Source organism: Ammospiza nelsoni, chromosome 3 (assembly GCF_027579445.1).
Source record: "Ammospiza nelsoni isolate bAmmNel1 chromosome 3, bAmmNel1.pri, whole genome shotgun sequence".
NCBI classification, from domain to species: Eukaryota; Metazoa; Chordata; class Aves; order Passeriformes; family Passerellidae; genus Ammospiza; species Ammospiza nelsoni.
Window position 1 is genome coordinate 95,078,920 of NC_080635.1, and position 15,824 is coordinate 95,094,743.

General features: G+C 37.6%; 1 protein-coding gene across 3 annotated transcripts in view; it reads left to right on the plus strand.

Annotated features, from left to right (window-relative positions):
• The first annotated feature begins 7,572 nt into the window (after positions 1-7,572).
• Positions 7,573-15,824, plus strand: part of FILIP1 (filamin A interacting protein 1) — a 105,703-nt gene continuing 97,451 nt past the window's right edge. Inside the window, exon 1 of one of the 3 annotated variants that reach the window (XM_059469686.1) lies at positions 7,573-8,056. The gene's annotated coding sequence lies outside the window, so the exon portion shown is untranslated. The remainder of the gene's footprint in view (positions 8,057-15,824) is intronic. The other 2 variants (XM_059469687.1, XM_059469688.1) reach the window with 2 other exon arrangements.

The window sequence follows — 15,824 nt, forward strand, 5'->3', positions numbered from 1 at the left end:
CAATAACACATGGGAAATACTACTAAACACATTAATGAAAAAGCTAAATCATTACTCTGGGAATTGTGCTGCAGACTAGGTTCTTATCAGGTTACTTTTACTGTCCTAAAATGAGTGGTCAATCATCTCCTCTCAATGACTGATGTTGATTTACTACAGATTAAGCAAAACCAAGCAGCTCAGACTGGGTAGCTAATTAATGGCTGATTTAGAGGAGACTGATCTGCTCAAGGTACTGTTCATTTGCTGTGCTCACTCCATCTTTGGAGATACTCAAAAGATGTCTGGACATGGTGCTAGGCAGCCTGCTCTAAGTCACCTTGTTTGAGCAGAATTGGATGAGATGACCTCCAGAGGTTCCTCTGAATCTGAATTGTTGTCTGATTCTGTGACATATGTTAAAAAATAAAAAACAAACTAACAAACAAAAAAACACCCCCCAAAAACCCCAAAAAGCAAAGCAAAGCAAAGCAAACCAAACCAAACCAAACCAAGACATTATAAGCAGAAAGTAGTAATATGTTAATTTGTAAAGGAAAAGTGACCTAATAAAATTAATGGTATGATGTAGCTTTTTTACAAATTTCTTTGGGCAGTACTGTCTATGGCTTCTCTGCTAAGCAGTCTTTGTGCTGTTATGCTTTTGATTACTGCAAGTGGGGATCCTCAGGAACTGACTGAATATAGGTCTGCTTAAATTAGTCAGGCAATGAAAAAGAAGGAAACTTACATGGTTGTCAGTGGTGAGTGATGCTTACCTTTGACTCAGTAAGTACCTTGTTCTGCTGAGATTTTCATACCCTGAAAGGCAGTAGTTTAGAGGATGAGGAGTGTTTAAGGTACTTGCTTTATTTCCCTTTCCTTTTTTAGGAAGAGATGCCTTATGAGGAAGTCTCCTGTAGTGTTCTTGCTATTGTAGGTTCAGTTTCCTCTGTATCCCTTCTCTTGACTTCTGCATTGTGGACTAAAACATTTCCCTGTTGCCTGTGGATTTTCCATCTCTGGAAATTTCTTATCACTGTTTCTCTAAAAATTGAATTTCAATTTTGAGGACTAAGGGGTCTCAAGTAGTTTCTTCCAGCTTAGAGAGGTTTTCATCTAAGTAATTTGTGTTAGTAGAAACATATTGGACACCAGGCTGTACTGAGATTATCAGACATTCATTGCAGGTTTTGGTTCAGGTAGATTTCCTAAGCAGTTGCATAGGCTCTACATACAAAAGAAAGGGCTTTACATCTGTTAGTTTGCTCTTTGGCACGATGAACAGGTGGTTTAAGTAAGTCACATATGATGGGTGGTGTTCCAGCACAGTGCTCTGTAGTCAGAATGAAGGTGGCAGATTTTATATTTAGCCCAAACACGTTACAGCTCAAACTTTTTCTGTAATCCCAACTGATGACTTACTGGTAATAACAGGAGTAGCATTTGGGGAGTTTTTTGCAGAGGATATTTTCCAACAGATATGATTTAAAAATAGAAATCCTTCTGCTGTTTCCAAAATCAAACCAAAACAAAAGTATTTTTATAGTTTTTGTGCCAAAATATACAGAAAGTTTGTATGCTTGTATGGGCAAAACTGACTCTAAAGCAATAGAACCTTCTTTCCCCCCAGATTTCCTATTTCCACCTGCACTTGTTATTATTAATATTTTGTTATCTATATTATCCTGCCCTTTCAACAGTCAATAAAAAAAAGCAAAATTAATCTCTCCTAACATTCCCCAGTAAACACTGTGTTTAGGAGCTGTTCTAAACAGCACTGCTGAAAAACAAGTCCTTTTTAAGCATTTTTATCTATCACTGGCAAGCAATGTCTTTTCATAAGCAAGTTACTGGAACACCAATTTAAATGAGCCCTCTTTGTTATTGTTCACCACATTTTAAATAAAGGAAAGAAGAAAGCAGATTCCTCTTCCCCACATCTGTGAAAGTAAAACCAGAAAATGTAAATTATGCCAAATAAGGTTATTTTGCATATATTGTCTATTTCTTTACATTGAATGTAAAGAAATATTGGATGTTTGATCAAATGTTTAATACTTCATAGAGATTAAAATCTTGAATCTCAAAACTCTGCCTCTGAACCTTGCAGAAATGTTCCTCAAGCACAGATTTGGGCCTGAATCTAAACACCTTATCCCTTCCCTCTTGTTCTCCTGCTCAGTTGCACACAAATAATTTGTACCAATGCTGTGACTGTCTCTGAGAGGTGTTTGTGTACAGTTTGGTCATGGGACTGGAAAGAGCTCTACAGGAAAAAGTTAGTTGGACTGCTATTTACATCTTGAATACATCTATGGTTTATCTCTGGGGCATCTTGTCCTGAGGCTTCCAGGGAAACAAAACTGGGAAAGACCACTTCTTCCTAGCCTAGCTGTTCCTAGATAGAGGAATCTGGGCAGGCACCTATTTTATAACGATTGGGATGTTTTAGGCACTTCTTTCTCCACAGCAGTTCAAGTCCTCCAGATGCACAGATTAGGTAATAATGAGTTTAGGCTCCTGTCAGCAAAATCTGGGGAAGCACTGATGAATGAGGGTTGGCTTACAATGTCTCTATTGCAGTAGGATGTGACCGGTCTCAGCTTGTAGCGACCCATGTGCATGGCACTGAGCGGATGACGGAGGCCAGAGTTTTATAGGAAACACAGCTGCAATCTGGGGATGTGCAGTGGAAGAATCCTCCCCCTAGCCCACAGAAGACCAAGCAAGGAAGGAAGGGACGCTGCAGAATTGGGTGAAAGGACCAGAGCTCCCTGTCGCCGCGCTGTCCCCCGGCCCGCGATGAGTTAGCCCTGCCGCTGGTAGGTGGCACTGTGCTCTTGGGGATGGCAGAGCAGGGCTGCGCATCCCTCAGCTGCTGCCAAGGACAGGGCCATCCTTCTTGGGGAGCTGGCCCTTGGGTGCCACAGCCTTGGTAATAAATTCAGAAGATCTGTTTTGTTTGGAGAAAATACTCTTTGCTCCTAGTTTACGTGTTAACTGTATAATGTTGTTAGTTTACACACACTGCTGTGTTTAACCTCAGAATTCTTCATTTCATTTGAAAATTATTAATTTGTATGAGGAGGGGGGGTTGGGGAGGGGCTAGTAAAGAGATTTCCTCTTCAAGGTTTTTAATAACCACAGAAACTTATTTAGAATTGAACAAATTGTGAGATGTTGAAGGCCACTGACTAACTGTCATGGTCTAGGAGCTTAAGCCAGCTGAGATCAAACTGGAAATAGATTGCAAAGGTTGGGATTGCTTGAAACAGGAAGTGTGATTTACTCTTGGACTTATACATCACTGTGGCAAATTATCCATGTTTGATTTATGTAATCTTTCTCAAAGATGTGCTTTAATTTGCAGCAACTTGCTGTTTTGCATGAACAAAATTCCAAATCTTTCCTGTGTAGGAGACTCTGTTAGCTTATGAAAATAGTTTTCTCTGGCCTTAAAAGCAAATAGTCCATTTTCAGCTCATTTTTATCATACTTTTTGGGCAAGTTGCATACCACTCCTGGGGTGTGGCAGTGAAGCTAATAAGATGATTTACTCCATTTCCAGAGGTCTGATTTGACACTTTCCTAGAGACTGATGCTTCCTACTGTCTCTATTTGGCCCAGCTCTAGTGAGAGCCAGGTTCTGGAGCTTTGGATTCAGAAGTGTTCAGACGTTTTCAAATTATTCTAAAGTTAGCACTCTTTTTTCTGCCCTTTTTGGAGACAGGGTTGTGCCTAAGTCCAATGGGTCATCTGATGTTCTTGATGTGGCTGTATATCTAACTGCCCCATATTTGATCTGCACCTGTCTTCATTTGAAGACAGCTTATGGGATGCCAATATTTTTCTTTGTACAATGGAAAAATAAATATAAAATAACTAAAATAGACACGTCTTTTAATGTGTTGCTTTTATTAAGATTGTAACTTCTAAAAAAGAAAAAAATGCTTCTTGAAGAAAATATATAGATCAAGACAGAATATGAAGAATTCAAATGAAAGACACCCTGGTTTTATTTCACTGATAAAGCATGCAAAACTATTACAGAAAATACTATAACATTCCAAGTGTTCCTGGAGGTTTGTGACTGTGGTGGGGATCTTGTTGGCAGAATCTATGAACAAAATGCAGAAATATGTTTCTTTCTTTGGTTATAAAAAAGCAGGGGCTGATATGAAAATATAGCAAACCTAACAGCTAAAAGGCAGCATTGGCTTTTATAAGGTGACAATAATATCTGGAAAACTGAAAAAATCAATACCCATCTCTCCCAAAATACAGACTTGAGGGTGTATAGTCTTATTAATCAAAACATGATTCAACACCCTCCCTTCCAACAAACTGTAAAGAAGCACAACTTATACCATAAAGCCAAAACAAAGCTAAAAGCAGTAGCATAATGTAAAATAATAGAGATCTATGTAAGTGAGCAATAAGTATGAAAGCAGGTTATCACAAAACTGTGGTGCATTACCTTTCAAGCAAATGAAAAATAATTTGCTAGAAACTAAAATATTGATTACTTCAATGCATTTTAAGGAGCAGCTTAATGAAGAACTCACAGTGGTTGCTCACACAGAATTATGCCAGGACATACAGTTAAGAAACTCTACGTCTATTCACATAGATTTTTTCCCAGTATATTGGTGAAGTTAAGGCTGATATAAAATATTTCAAAAGGACAAAGGTAGTAGGCTGTATCTCTGAATGCCTTTATGACTAAGAGAATGAGATATACTTGTACATCAAAGTGGTGGATGGCTGAGGTAAAAAGTACATAGTAATACTATTGTATGTGTTCCAGAAAAATCTTATTTACAGGCATACATTTTAAGGTCAAGAGAATCCAGTAAGGTCAGAAGAAGACATCTGTTTTGATCTTCTCTATAAAAATAATAGATTTTCTGCCAGCAATTTCTGCCTCAAGCCTGGAATTATTCTAGAACAGTTCATATCATAAAATTTTTTCTTTCATTTTCTAGCAATGCAAGTACAAAGAAATATGATTGTGTGAACAGTGACAGGCCCTCATCTGTATTTGAGATTAACATTATCTTTGAAAATGGCAACAAGTCTTGCTGCTGCTCTTCTTCTCTCTCTAGTGCCACATTTTGTTCCCTTTTTTTGCCTTGCTCTGGCCTTTGGTTGCTTGATTGAAATAATACTGAGATATTTGGCTTCCATTACAAATTTTCTTAGAATTATTTACTTTGGACTCCATTATCTTGGTTGCTTGACTAAGAGAGAACATAATTATCAGAAATTAAAAGAAAGTTTCTCTTTAGACTTAGTTGGAGAATGTCACTAAGACTTTGGATGATGGTCTTTATTGACATTAGGACCTAACATAGGATGCCAAACTAAAAAGTCTCTTTCATGGTTTTGTTTTTCCTTTTATTTCCCACCCTCCACAACCTATTTGTAATTATTTTTTCCATCATTCAGTAGGGGAAACATTTAGATGAGAACCATTTTTATACTGCACAAAGTTAAAAATGTTACCCTTCCAGTATTTCTGATTAATTACACCTTTTCCCATACAATCTTTATATACTTTCTGACTCGTAAAACCTAATCTATTCTATTTTACCTATTTTTTTTTCTGAAATTCCCCTGGTCTTAGAGGATTATATCCATGGTGCACAGCTGGGGAGTGAGTTTGCAAGTGTACATGAAAAAGCAGACTCGCACCAGCAGGTCACTGTTGAAACTCACCCACAAGGGCTGGCAGCAGAGAATGCCTCCTAAGAAGTTGTATTGTTTTCCACTTAGTGAATGTGCCAGGAACTAATGGGAGAGAAATGTTGAGAATAGCTTGGGTTTTTTTGAGATCTATAAGCCAAGTTAATTGTTTTGTTTGCCTGATTTATTGTACTTGAATGAATAAAGTGCTGTTAGTACTGCACTTTGAGCAAGAATTTAAAGCCAGAATAGTCCAAAAGTTATACATCTGGTTGGAGCACCTCAATTTTAGGAGGGAACGAAGTCAGAGATTCATTTTAGAATGTGGATATCTGTATCTCACTTCAGTTCAAAGTGGAAGCATATACCAGCAAACTTTATGCCAATATATTATTTGTTGCTAAAATCATCTTCCAAATAACTGGTTTTGAAAACCAGTTGTTTTCCCATTTTTTATACCTTCTAACTATTCTGTCCAAGTCAAATATTGAAATGCAAATGGAAATTAGTGATTATTACTTGGTCTCCAAAACAAAATATATTTGACATGATGGTAGTGTTTGGGGCTTTCATAAATGTGTCATCAATGTCTTAATATCAGTTACTTGACATAATACCTAATATTTACTTCATTTTCTCTTTATGAGCAACTTGGGAATGAAAGTATTTTTTCATTGTTCCTTGCTTGTTTAGATAATGACACAGATCAAGCAGAAGTCATTCCAGAGACAGGGTTAGAGCACCAGGCTACAGCTCACCCACAGCTGCTTCCTGTAAGGGCTTGTACTCACCCTCTGGTATCTTGTGTCCTTGTGGCCAATTATGGTCCTGCATGTTGAAGCTGCCACAGTGTGTGTTCACTCCCCATCCTACTCCTTCCACAGAGACCCAGCATCACTGCAGGCTACTGTTATGACCTGCTTGAATATTTTTTTGCTCTGCAAGCTTGGTGTGTCCTCATGTATAAATATCCACAAGCGAATTTCTTAGCATAATTTTGCTTTTTTTCCTCATCTTCTTTCTTCCCTGCCCCTTCATCTAGCCCTAGATCAATACCTCAGACCATCACTAGGGAAAAGCCTTCCAAAGGAGGCTCTTTCTGCATTTAACTCTGAAGCACTGCTCAGATGAGAACGGAGTTGTTTGAATAGGGAATTTTCCTTGCCAGAGACATTTTCAAAGGCTGTTGTGCCATGAGCTGGTAGAACCTTGTTCTAGAATCTGAGATCTGCAACATCTTTGAGTCTTGATATCATGACTGTTTGTGGGCTGAAAGCTGTCTGGTGTTACTGCTGGTCTGTTGATTAAGAGACTTGTGGCTTAGAATTAGGAATGGTAATTAGATCCAGAAGCAAGTGTGGATCATCAGAATGCACACAGCCCTGGAGTAATGTGTTCTGAATACTCCTGTCAAACCAATTGTGATTTGTGTGGCTTTCCTTTTCTTCAGTGAGAGACAGTATAGGAATAACTGCAGGAAGCTCTTGGTCTGGGAGAAGAAGGTTGTCTTTGGAATAAATATCACAGTGAAAATTTCCACCCTAAGCCTTCATTAATTTCTCCATGTCATCTTAGTATATTTAAACTCTGCAAGAAATTATGCTGCAAAAAGTTCTTCCCACGTGTAATTTTTCCTCAAGTGAAGTGCATACCTTTCAAATTATAAACTTCCTACTTGTCCTAGGAAAATTCTCACTGTATAAATAATTGAACTCATCTGCAGAGAACACAAGTATTCTTTCTCTAGAAGTCTAAAATATATGCCTAAATACACATCTTGTACTTAGTGCTTTAAATAGTAATTACTCCTGTGAAGTCACTGGAAGCCCTTAAAAGGATTTGACAGTTTCCCCACAATCTTTCAGTGAATGTAGTAGCTGGGCTGTGCAGTGCAACATCCACTGATAATTCAGCAGCTGAGGAACTCAGCAAAGCCTGCTCCAAACTTCTCAGCTGTTGACAGGCTTGACTTGCTGAGAACACTGGTTAAATATAGCACAAGCGAGCTGAGCTCAACAAAGTCATTGCTGTAACACTGTGTGAAGAGACCAGAAGAGGGGAAATACAATCTGAGAACTAAACTGCCAAAGCCTAACACCACCTAGCAACAGTTGAAAAAACTTTTAAACAAAAGTCTGGGTGAGACACAGACAGAGTATACCTCCTGCTTCTCCTGCCTGGGATTTCTGCGAGAAGCAGCTCCGGTCTTCTGCTCTCTACCTTGTTTCCTTCGTTACTTCAGCTGCTGGTAGACCCAGAAAAGTGGGAAAAGTTTCTGTCTTTGTGATCTCCTGAGCTGGATCATTCTACTCCTGTGGCAGTGCTGTGGGACAGGCTACTGTGATCTTGCAGTGTAAAGGATATATTCCCAGGTCCGTGTTGCTGACAGGTAAGACTGAGTTAACCACTCTGTTGTTTTTTTTTTTTTTTTTTGTTTACAATAATCTTTATTTTCTAGTGTCTTTTTTTACAAAATTTTTCTTTTCTAATGTCTATTGTCTCTTTCCTTCTTTGAACAATCTTCTGAATTATTTGGAAATGTCAATAGATGAAAGCTGGAATAAAAGTTTTAGAGATTTTTTTAAGTTTTCATGATAGAAAAGTATTGCTTAAATAATTTTTGCAGTTCTGAGAACAAGCATAATGAACTAGCCAGTAGTAATAAGAAAAAATGTGCATAGATTTTGACATGTATCTTGTTTATCTCTGCTTACATGCAGACAGAAGACAAATCAACATTTAATAATAGAATACATATCATCTCTGACCAGTGATAGTCCAGCAGCTATTAAAAGCAGTGATAACCTGTGTGATAAATAAAAGGAAGCAGCCTTTCAGTAACAGAATTAACCAAATAGTTTGTGGCCCAGCGCATTTGTACTTTTTGTTTTCTTGCAAACTTTTAGGACACACCTGGTGCCTTTCATACTGCCTTTGTGACAGCCACTCTTGGTTCTTGTGCTTATTTACATAGAATGAATATTAATTTCTGCTGCTTTGATTAGCAGCATAATACAACTGTCCTAAGGACTGACCTTATGTTCATTGTACCAAAGTGTGCTTGAGCTGGGTCATTGTTGGTAAAGTGAATGTTTCTATCAGCAAAATCATAAATGAGAAGCCAGTTCTCAGATGATTGTTTTACCCTGGCAGCAGGATGGAAGCCTGTTTATTGTTGGAAATGCATATCCCATGGCCCCATAGTGGTCATGTAATTTAGGGGAAGGAATTGCTTAGTGTGATTTACTTTGTCTTAACTGACAAAAGCTGTTTGATCCATTGGAGAATGAATTCCACTCCTCCCAGCCACCTCTGTTAAAGCTGCTTTCTGCAAGCAAAAAAATCTAGTGCGCATGAATTGTTAAGAGACTGATTGTAAGTTCATATGCAATATGAATTCAGTTATGAAGGCAGAGATTTAAAGAATGCACTTACCCTGTGCTAAAACCCTGTTCACAGATTTATGTAGAATTGTCTCAGATGAAAAATATTTGTCCTAAAGAAGGAATGAACTAACTGAGTCTGTGCTGAGTGTCTGTGGTGTTTGACACAGTCTGTGGACGCTGGGACTGCCTCAGGGAGATGAGAATGTCTTGCTTTGACTAAATAATTCTAGTTGCATCCTTGCATACTACATAAATGACATCAATACCACATCTTAGCACTGGATGGATTGGATGGAATTAAAATACTCTGAAGCAACTTGTACTGGGTGACTGAGAATGTAACTGCTTGTGAAATGATAAAATAAGTTAAGTATTAGGATGGAAAAAAATTCTTAAAAGAAAAAATTAACAGAGTGTACATTTTTTTCATAGCAAGGGGCACACTAAAGCACTTTTTGGCAACTATTATTTAATGTGATAATCATTATTGTGGAATTACTAAAGCACTATGGTATCCTAAATCTAAGTCTCAAAAGGAAACTTTAGAATTACTTTTTAATAAGAACATATCCTGAGAAAGTTATTTTTTTCATAAGAAGGCTACACAGTAAGAAATAAATCTGAGACAATATGATTTGTACAGTATTTGTCATCTTGACATTAGAGTGAAAATGACTGCCTCTTCTCTTTAGTGAAATATCTGGCAAATTAAACTGTGGAGAAATGACAAATTTGACCTTCTGAAAATGTAGGGATAGCAAAATCTGGGAAAATACTGTGGTAATATTGACTCCCTTTTTGGTTTAGTTGTTGCTCAGTGTAATGTGTGGTTATACAACTTCCCTTTTTTTCGCACAATTTGCTTTTAGCCAAGTTTTTTAAATCAAAAGGCAAATTATTAGCTTGATAACTGTCAAATGAAGTGACATCTGAACAGTCTAGTAGCAACTTCAAACTGTAACACATGGAGTAGTGGTTCTACACACATCTGTCTTCCTTCCCACTTCAAAATGGAGGAGGAGGCTAAAATTACTCTTTTCAACAGGTGTCCACAAAGAGGCTCTGGGATTTCCCAATCAAATCTGTGGAATATGTAATGTGGCTATTCAACAGATGGCTTCATATTTGAAAGATAGCCAATTCTTCTAATGACTACAGTGAAACCAAAGTCCATTTTATATCAAATCAAAAGTAATTTATATTTTGGTGGTACACATAGTGATTTTGGTGGAACACAAGTAGACATAGCATACCCATTTATTTTGTCCCTCATTAATAATTTTGATTTTGTTTATATTTACATAACTGTGGAATGGATGATGCCTTTCATGGTGCTAAAGGCTCCTTCCAATCTGAATTCACTTCCAGAATATGCTGGTGACTTTTTTGATTTTATGATGTTTTCATAGTTATGGTTATTATGAATTATTATTATTTAATTATTACATTAATTTTGTTATAATTTTAGCTGATCTAGTCACAACTAGAGTCACCATCTTGACTGAGTGTTTTCATCACCTGAGTCTTTTAGTCTCCCTATAGAGGATCTGATTATTTTTAACACCAAATTCAAAGACTTGAAGTTCATCTCCAAATCTCAGCACTGTTCTGTCCCTTCTTACATATGCTTCGATTTTCCTGAGCTCCTCCTGCTCTTATGTGGTAGATGATTGACCTTTGGCTCTGGTATTTGCTGGTACATCCTTCATGCTACTGGTTTTAGTGAGCTTGATGACACCTCAGGACATCTGAGTTTTCTGTAGTGCCCCTCACTGTCACACCTGACACAAATGGAAAAACTAAACATTCATATTAATAGAGTTGTGCCAGCCAAGGTAGGATTCCTGAAAAAATGGATGTGCTTCCTGGAAGCAGCCTGTGGACTAAGCATTAGAATATTATGAAATCTCTGTTTTGCTGGTATGCCCTGTTTTGCTCCTCTGGGTTACAATTTCACCACTAAAGCCATTTCCATAATAAAAGCTTCCTATTGATAAGGTGTATCAGTGAAACTCCTCCTGATACAGGATCTTTCTGCTGGCAGACATTCCACACATACTTAATTTAAGGTTTTTGGTAATCTTATCTGAGTTCAGGTACCTCCAGGCAGAAATTAAGAATGTGCCTCAGAGCTGTGCCAGTCAAAGGTCAGGTTTATGCCACTGAATTCAGACTGAGATTTCCTTTGAATTGAATGAGATCAAGTTTTAGTATTCAGGAATTAGCAGATACATTTCCAGTTCCCTCAAGAGCATTTAACAAAAGAGATCATCTCTATTTCTGTCCAAATATTTTTTTTTCTAAGAGACATTTTACTTTTCTTTCAATTTTCTGTTTCTTCCTTTCTCAAGGTCTGTTGTTGCAGGTTATTCTGCTATTTAAATGTATAAATTGAATTTTGGTCAGGGGCTTTGTCCTTCTACATATCTAAAATGACAACTGGAAAAATAAAGTGAATATTTGTGAAGAAGGCAGATAAAACAACATTACAAATGAGAAGGAACTCCATCTATTCATACTTCCCATTTCACCAAAATATTTAGTGTATAAAACCTAGGATAAGAACTTAAAACTAGAAAGATAAAATAAGAATATCCTATTGTATAGAGATGTTTAAATACTTCTTTACAAGAAGCTCAAATGTCTAAACTTTTCAGCTTGTGACAGTTTTCATTTTTAGGCTTTTCTGCTCTCCTTTCTCTTGTTGTTTTCTACTGAAAGTTTTTTCCTAATTTTATACAGAATATTAGTAATTATTTAGGGACAACAGGCTTTTCTTCATTTTGGAGCATACTGGATAACAGAGAAGACAATCAATTCATAAAACATTACGAATTTTTTTTATCCTCTCCTTTTCTACTTAGTAGCCAGTGTTTGTACCAAGCTAGTGACACTAGAACTCGTAACATGGTCCTGCACTTATGCTTTGAGGTGAAGGCAGAAACAATTGGGCCAGTGTTCTGTTCACAAGAGACAGTGGGAGTTTCTGATCGTGTTGAAAATGTGTGATGCCTCATGTATTTGTGAAAATCCTGCATTTCATGACACTTTATTAGATTTTCCCTTTTATTTTGGGTCGTTGCACCTACTCTTCCTCTTTCTGCAGATAATCTGTACTTTCTATATTACTTTTTATTCTCAGCATCATAATAAAATAAGTCCTAATATAAGTGCAAATAGAAAATCTTCCTAGGTTGGGATAGCTGTATTTTGTTGTTTGTTTTGTTGTTTTTTTTTTTTTTTTTAATTCAAGATGGCTTGGCCCTGCGATTCTCATTCTGCTGTGTCTGGACTATCTCTCTAAACCTTTTCCACAAGTAAAGCATGCAAATTGTAGCTGTAAAGGTGATCTGTAAGATTACATAGATTGTGGCATCCTTCACAATATTTTACACACACAGAAATACAGAGAAAATACAATTAAAAGATAAATTAAACCTTCATCAGAAATGGCAGTGTATGTGGTCATGTGTGCATGACTTTTGCAAGGAAGGAAGTGCTTTTTGGCACAACAGAAAGCTGTGCTGAAGGAGTGGGACAAACACATCCAGAGCACAGGGAAATAGGCTGGAGCTTGTACTTTTTCCCTTAAATGGACAACCCTGGTTGCTGTGTGCTGACAGAGGCAAAGGGGGGTGTGAATCTGAAAGATTGCTACACTTTGTCCAAGTGAGTTTCATTTCAAAGCTGATAAAATGACAATTAAAATCTTAATTATCTAAGATGTGGCCAAAGTCATTCAGGTATAAACTGGTGGGGTTTCAAAACGAGAGCAGAAACCTCGATGAATTTGCACTGAACTTGTTTGATTTACACACTTTTAGAGCTCTACAATACAGTAATGGTTACTTTCTTCACTTTTCCTTTTTGGGGAAATGGTGACAAAGAGTGCAATGTTTTGTGATTTATGCTGGTCAAAAATCTGTTTGAGCGCGTATGTAAAAGTGGTATTTTTGAATCTAAATCCATTTTCTATCTGAAATCCTCTAAATCCAGTATTTAGAGGCTTGTGTGTTTGTGGGAGGGAGGTATCTAACTGACGAATGTGTTATGGTTGTCGACAGCAAGAGCTACAGCTTCGCTAACAAACTTTGAAAAAAGCCAACTGATAAAAAATTGATTTTATTGCAGTAACAGAATAGAGGTTTTTTTAGAAACTGGGTTTAAAGCTGTTCCTATTATAAAAAAAAAGTAATTGAAAATGAAAGCTCATGTGTCCTTGGTAGAAGAATTCTCACTGGAGTTTATCAGCCTGCTTGTGTTTTTCAGAAAATATAAAGGAAATGAATGCAACAGAAAGCAGAGACTGCTTGCATCAGTGTAATCGAATTGCTGCCAATTTGCCTTGTTTATCTAAGAGATCTCTGTGAAAATAAGGTCTTTCCCACACAGGCATGAGTCATAGGATGTAATGCAGCTAGGCAGACTTGCTTCAGCTTTCTAATGCACACAAATCTAAACCAACCTGTTTTAGTGCCTGCTCCTGCAACTAAATGAGATCTAACTTGACAACAGGAAGGGAGAAGTAATGGTGAGTTCATGGTGCTATTTCAGTGCAGTAACCTGAATGCTAAGGAAACGGCACAATTTCCATTTATTGGGAAAACTACAGTTACTGTGACAACAAATATACACTGAAAAAAACATACACAATTTATCCTCAAGTTCAAAGTGGTGAACACAGTAGAAAGGATATTCATAAAATCTCACACTATCTAGTTATATGTCCTAAGAACATTCTTACTTTTAAAATATATAATCCAGACTGTTCAAAAAATAACCCTTTAAAAGCCATAAGCAATGGCATAAACAAAAGGGTGGGAAAGAATATGTGATTAATGATGACTGGTTTAGTGTTGGCCTGGCTAAAAATTAATTAAGTATATATTTCTCATGCTGAAGTTACTCTATTCCTGTGTCTGTCATTCATACTTATCCTGAAAATCTCACTTGTCTCACCATCTCTAATTGCAAAGCCTCTTGGATCTAACTTCTAAGGTAAAGGCTACAGTAGTTCTTCTATAGTGTGTTATTTCTCCTTTTATTTTTCAGCAAGGACTTCTGTAATGAAAAGAAACATACATTTTATTCCAGTAGATAAGGATTTCAGTTCCTCAGTCTGATAAAATTCTTTAGAGAAAACGACACATTCCAGCTCTTGCCTCTGGGCAGGAGAAGGCAGGGAGGGAACGGTGCCATGCTGGATGTCCTGAGGCATGTCAAACCCAGCGCAGCACAAATGTCCCTGTGCCCAGAGGGACACTCATGGCTCCTGAGTGCCAGGGGAGCCTCTGTCCTCAGGCAGCTGCCTCAGTGTGGAACCACTGCTGCTCCAGGGGCACAGACAGAGGCTGGAATCCCAGGCACAAAAGGCACCAGAGTGCAAATAGTAAAAGGCAGGGTCACAGCAGCATATCCTCTGCCACTTATTTACAGAGCCATAACTCAGGTGGGAGGAGTTGCAGAAATCATCCAGTCTCCCTCAAAGTGGAACCATCTCCAGACTCTGATCAGGTTGCTCGGGGCTTTGATAATTTTCATGGACCTTGAGTATTTTTAATTTATAAACATTCTAAAATCTCTCATCTTTGTGATCTTTGGATCAAAAAGTTTTGGACATGGCTGGCTATGGAATATTTTGCAAGAAATGATAAAGTATATCAAAATACAGAATACATTGAACAAAAGATGGCTTGATGGTAACAAATCACAGGTCTTTGACACTTTCAAAATTGCAAAAAGCCCACTTGTAGTGGGTTTTGTTTGTTTGTTTGGGGTTTTTTGTTTGATTTTGTTGTGTTTGATGTCTTATGTCCTAAAATAGGAATAATAAGGACAAAAAGTCTTGTATGGAATATTTTATCTTAGTTTACTCTAGCTTTCAGAGTGCACACCCTCTTCCTTTCCTTCTGCCTGCTACATTCTGTTTGAAAGGCAAACATTTAGATTTAGGCACAGCTGAGGTGCCATCTTTCTGCAAAAACAATTCTGAAAAATGTTAAGTATATTCTCTCCAGGTAGTCCAATAAGCTGCAAGGCTAGCATGGAAAATGTAAGTAATAAAAAAGCAAGTGTATAAGAAAGGATAACAGAGATGCTGCTTTTGAGGAAGGAAAGTCTGGAGACTGTTTCCACTGCCGAGTTTCCTTTTCTCAGTGAACATCTCTTTCCAATTGTATCCTAATCAGGAGCAGAGCATAATGCACATATGGCAAACAGGATTCCTAGATGGAGTTCTGGTTAGCCTGACTAGCTTAGGGTCATTTAAAAAAGCCCAACTTGTGGAAGTATCTAAATTTACCTGTTAGTGACGATTGTAGCATGAAACAAGGACAAAGCAGAGGGCTTGTGACACTCAAAGGGATGTTGCAGTCAGTCTTTACATACAGGATGTCTTATACCTAACAAGAATAACCCCTGAAGACAGGTGGTCTTCTCTGTAGATAAATACTATTCCTAAAACTGAAACTTTAACTAGAGTATTGTCATCATCTGTACATATGGAGGGAAAAAGGAGAGGGAATTATTGTAGTTGGTGGTGTACAGAGGTCTCAGATCCCATTGTACTTGTCTGGAGCAAACTCAGCATTGGCTGCAGAGAGGAACTGGAGGAGCTGGTACACACACACTGGTCATATAAACCCTTGCAGCCCTTTTAATAAAAAAATACCGGACACAAGCTTCAGTGGGGTTAATTTAGTGAGAAACATAGTGAGGTTTAGGAAGAAGAGCTCATGCTCTGATAGACACCAGAACAGCCTAGGACAGACA